Raw genomic sequence first — 6,000 nt, forward strand, 5'->3', positions numbered from 1 at the left:
TGAGAAAAAATGTTATATAATATACATAAGAATATGGGCATTTCTAGTTTCACTAGGATAGCTTTTAATTTCTAAGAACATTTTTATATTTATTATTCAACTTATTTAATTTAACAAAGTATAAGCAATAAACAATTTTAAATTATTAAATTCAATTTATGAACATTATTAGTCTATTAAAATATAGTGTATTTTATCAAGTCATTTACAAGGTTTTTATATCTTAGATAATTAAAATACCTCATACACTGTAAACAATATAATTTTAACAAATTCAATTTTTAAGTGCCTAATTATACAACAAGCAAAACACTTCTAATTGTTATGTTAATAAATCTAATGAGTTAAACTTATAAAATGTATGAATTTTAAGTTCTTATTATCTTATTGCCTATAATTATTGAAACTCCCCTTATATCTTTCAATTATTCATGTAAAAGTAATTAGTCTCTTTATGCATTTCAAATGGAAAAATAAGGTTTACCTGTTAGGTCTCTAATCTGTCAAAAATTTTAAGCATAATAACTACAACAATATTAAAAACACACAGTTCCAAATGTAACACAAAAATATTCAGAAAATGGGTTTGCTTTTCTTCATAATTTTTTACATTTAATTTCAGTTATTCTGGAATATTTATTCAGTAAGCTTGTCTACAACAATTATATGATTCAAAACAAATCAGGTGTTTTTTTTCAGTATCTTTAGGTCAAGTGGAGATATTTGGCCAGGAAGATGGTCTCAATTCTTGCCTGGACACTAATTGAGAACAAAGAGCTCTATAGTCACAAGAACAAAAATTCCATAAATTACTAGGGAGTAGTGTTTATAAATTCATCTGATTTAAATCTGAAAATCTACCAACCAAATTCTGTCATCTGTTGATTGAATTAAAAAATATTCAAAAATTATTTACTACTTAATTCTGTTCTAAAATATTTTTTCTCTTCTTCCCATCTGTTAAGTCCCCAATTCCTTTAGATATGTCCCTGGCATGCAATTAGATTATCTTCATCTCTCAAGCATTTGTCACCTAATTCACACTATTGACATATAGTCAATGATAAGTATTTCCCTAGACACTGATGTAGAACCAACACACATATGAATTATTCTTTCATGAAGCTTACATGCTAATGAGATCAGTGTTCTATTATAGATTAGACGGAGATTTACATAAGATTATAAAATAGTAATTGAGTGGTTTCTTTCATTTGTTGGGTAGGTGTGGAGAGCCGGAGGTTTGCAGGCCCAGGTGAGCAGTGTGGGAAGGTTGCTAGATAGATCTCATTCTCCACTGTGCTGCTACATCACAAACAACCTTGAAAGTTACAGAGTGAATTGCCAGCCTGTTAGCAGTTTCTACTTGCTATACTTTGTCTCACTTTGGGGACATTTGCTCCCCCATTCCCTCAAGCTCTCAAAACCCCTTACCTATAGAATTCTACTTCTGCTATGAAAACTGTGTGCAAACAATAAACAGTGCCACTTTTTGCCATGAGCAGACAGTGGACCTCCTGGGCCCAACTTTCATCTTTGTGTCTTTCTTTTTGAATTTCCTCATTCAGTCCACTCAGGTTAACCCTCTAGGTGCCTGGCTGACGAGCCAGGCGGCCACTGCAGACGAGCAGGCCTTGTCAGGTGGTGCCCAACGTGGGGCCTGAGAACGGACTGAAGGAACTGTTAAATGAGAAGACTCCCTTCGGACAAGGCAGCAGCCACTACAAAGAGGAGGTAAGGGAGCAAGTACCAGGAGTAAAACATGGGACAATCAGAATCAAAGGACCATCAGCTTTTTGTGCAAATGCTTACAATGCTTACAACTATGCTTCATGTGGTAGAGGCGTTACTACACATCAGCTAGAAAAATTCCTTGCTTATGTGCAGGACACCTGTCCTTGGTTCCCCAAGGAGGGAACTCTTAACTCTGATACTTGGCACAGGGTCAGTGAACAGCTGCAAGACCATTACTCAGTGGAAGGCCTGGAGAATAGTCTTGTAGATACATGTAATCTTTGCAGGCTAGTTAGGAGCTGTCTTGACTCTAGACCCAAGGCTTCATGCCTCCCCGACAGCCAGCCTCAGACTATAATAGAGAAGCTCAAAAGCCTTCTTGAGGGGTTGGAGGAGAAATACATTTTTCAAGGTGGTGCAGAGGGTAGTAATAAAGGACCTCCAAATAAGGCCCTGTCACATGAGTACCCTCAGGACTTGACACAGGAAGGACAGCACTATGCCATGATCAGAAAGAATTCCTCTGATGAGGAGGGGGCGGGAGATCCTGAGCCTCCCACAGATGCTGCATCAGTTCTTGCCACCTGGACTAGTTAACAGCCTAAGCCCAAATGGGAGCTCTTTGTTCCATGAAAGGAGCCGCCTCCTCGACCTCCGCCACCACCCGCCCAAAGTGCAGGGGTCCCTTAAATAGCTCTTTGGCAGCCATACTTCCTCCTCTGTATTCAGCAACTTAACAAAAATAAGTCTTAAAAGATTTCTCTAACTCTCAGTAACTTTCAAGGTCTTACAGATAGCCTTAAATGTAAACAGCCTCCGCATAAGGCTGAGGTAACTAAAGAGAAAAAAAGAGGCACTTTTACACCCAGGTGGCAGCTGCCCCCTGCACTCTTTATTTCAGCCTCCTAAAGTTATAAGGACAACTATAAGATCTTAGATCTTCTCTATAATTGTTAATAATTCTGTTTATATATATAGTCTCTGTGGTCTATACTTGTCTATGTTTTATATGTATTATAATATTTTTACCTCCAGATGGTATTATCAATTTATAATATTTGATCAGCTAAAAACAAAAGATTTCAATTAGATGGGCCAGCTTAAATCTTTTAATAAATGTTCCAAACTCCTAGCAGATATTAATGGGATAAAATGTTTTTAAAACCACCCAGTATCTTAATTTTAAGTAATTTTCAATATAAGTTTAAGTATAATTAATTTTAGGTATTTTTAGGTATAAGATTAATTATAATTAATTTTTAGATATTTTAAAATATAAGGTTAAGTATAATTCATTTTAGGTGTTTTTAAGTATAAGTTTAAGAATAATTAATCTTAGCTATTTTTAAGCATAAGGTTAAGTATAAAAACAATGTCAAGTATACTAGATTTTAGGTATTTTTAATATAGGGTTAAGTATAATTAACATTAGGTAATGTTAAGTATAAGATGGTCAATTTTAAGGTTCATGAACTTTGTTTAACTGTAGGTATTTTTAAGTATAAGTAAGTAACATTAATTAACTTTAGATATACTTGAAAATAAGTATAGTCAACTGTAAGTATTTTTTTATTTTGGGGGTCAGTCAACAATACCCATCAATCTCTCAAAAATTAATTAATAAAACAAAAAGGGGGAGACTATAGGTATTCCTTGGGTGCCAAGGATACCAACCTTAATTAAACCCATTTTTCAAATTTTAAAATTTCAAATTTTCACAGTTTTTAAATTCTTTACAACGTCTTTATAATGGACAATTTTATCTAACAAGGACGATTTGGTCCTTGTGTGGGGGAAGGAATGTCTATGTTTTTTCCTAGGAATGCAGGATGAAGGAGAAAAAGACATAGAACAGGTAAGTATGTCTCTAATATCATCCTAATTGAAAATTGCAGAGTTGTAGTAGAATTTTAAATATAAGGGTTCTTATAACAATTGGCAGTTTTACCAACTGTAGAGGATATAGTATTTTAGTCCTCTGTCAATCACTAGTGAGGGACCCAGGATTGTAGGTCCTGGGATACAAGCCCTCATAGTAATAAAAATAAAAAAAATAGGTTAGAATAAGGCTTCACAACAGTTATATCATTCATAGCTTAAAATCATTGCTACTATAGTCACTACAGCAGTCTCTCATTACTAATACTATAATAAGCTTTAAAGTAACAGTCTTTTACATTTCATATTCATATCCAAAAGAGGTGGTTACAAAAAAATTAAAAATCAATGTCTTAGACATCATAGTTAAAAAAAAAGAGTTAAGGTCAATATCATATGCTGCCAACTTACCTACAGGTATCATACAGGAAAATAAATAATACATAATAGGAGTAAAGAAAATAAATAATACAGAAGAGAAGTAAAGGAAATAAATAATACATAATAGAAATAAATAACAATCACCTTCAGGACTCTTGGCGGAGTATAGATTTCAGCTTTGGGACTTATTGGCCCAAAAGATTTGACACAAAAAGTAACATTACACCTCAAGAATTTGGATCCTGCTAGAAAATTATGGTTCTCTTGCTATTAATCTTGTGCTTATTTTTAGTCCATGAAACAGTCATCAAATCCCGTCATCAGGCTCTCAATAAGGAGCTCATTGCATACGGCTGTGGATGGGGGTCGATAATCATTGACTCCTGCGCTAATTGTTTCCATGTTGCTCACCCTCTAGTTAATATTCTTTGTGTCTGATAGTCATACTCCACCTCCACCCAGGTTTGGCCCCACAAGGCTTGGCCCCACAGGATGGCTGGTTAGCCAAAGATGGGTAAGTTCCCTAGGAGAGGGATGACCCAAGCGAGGCACAGTCATAGAGAGTCAGCTGTAAGATGGCTGGATAGTCAATGATGGGTAAGATCCCCCAGGAAGGAACAACTTAAGACAGGCGCCAGTTGTAAGATGGATGGTTATCCCATGACGGGTAAGATTCCATTCCTCCAGGAGGACAACCCAAGCCAGACACAGCTGCCAGGGGGCCAAACGCAGCCTCAGTAAATCAGAGGTCTGTCTTTAAGTAATAAATAAACAAGGGGGAGATGTGGAGAGTCAGAGGTCTGCAGTAAGGGTTAAGCATGGCAGCTGGCAAGCTGACAGGCTCTCAGGCCCTGGTGAGCAGTGTGGGAAGGTTGCTAGATAGATCTCATTCTCCACTGTGCTGCTGCAAGCCTATGTCACAAACAACCTTGAAAGTTACAGAGTAAATTACCAGCCTGTTAGCAGTTTCTACTTGCTATACTTTGTCTCGCTTTGGGAACATTTGCTTCCCCACTCCCTCAAGCTCCCCAAACCCCTTACCTATAGAATTCTACTTCTGCTATAAAAACTGTGTGCAAACAATAAACAGTGCCACTTTTTGCCATCAGCAGACAGTGGACCTCCTGGGCCCAACTTTCATCTTTGTGTCTTTCTTTTCGAATCTCCTCATCCAGTCCACTCAGGTTAACCCTCTAGGTGCCTGGCTGATGAGACAGGTGGCCACCGCAGATGAGTGGGTCTCGTCAGGTAGGTAAACCCTTTCTAAGAGAAAATAACAAAATCTATAAAAATCAAAGAAGAGAGTTGTCTGGATAGCTAGTGAATATAATGTACTTGAGTGACTGAAAGTAAGTCAGTCAGGCCAGAACTTAGTAAATTAAGGAAATAAATGTTGGAGATATAGGTCATATCTTGAAGTAGTTTTAGACAAAAATTAATTTGAATAAGAAGCCATCAGAAAGTTAAGTAAGGGTGTGTCACCATCATATTAAGAAAATCTCTCTACTGTTTGCTGTGTGAAAACAGATTTTAAGGAACAAGAATGAGAGTAGTGAGGCAAAGATGTAATTAATCTGGTGACAGATGATGGTAACTGTAATAAGGAAATAAACGTGGAGGTGGTGAGAGATGATCACAGGATGCTGGACTCTAAGTATAGAAAAGAAAATCCATTGTTATTTTTTTTTAATTTTTTATTGTTAGTTTCAGGTGTACAGAACAATGCAATAGTTACCCTTTTCACCCTCACAAAGTAACAACCCCCCTCCCCCCATCCACTGCCCTCCCACACCCGATATCATGCTTATCCATTAGTTCAAAATTTGGTGTTTGAAAAACAGTTGTAAGAGTACTATTTGGGGCATGTTAAGTTTGAAATGATTATTTAACATCCAATGGAAATGTCAAAGACCCAGTTTGATATACAAGTCTAGGATTATGGTGAAAAGCCAGGGCTAAAAAATATATTTAAGAGTCACTGACATATAGGTGTATTTAAAGCCATGA

This window comes from Hipposideros armiger, unplaced genomic scaffold, assembly GCF_001890085.2.
Source record: "Hipposideros armiger isolate ML-2016 unplaced genomic scaffold, ASM189008v1 scaffold_898, whole genome shotgun sequence".
In the NCBI taxonomy this organism is placed as follows: Eukaryota; Metazoa; Chordata; class Mammalia; order Chiroptera; family Hipposideridae; genus Hipposideros; species Hipposideros armiger.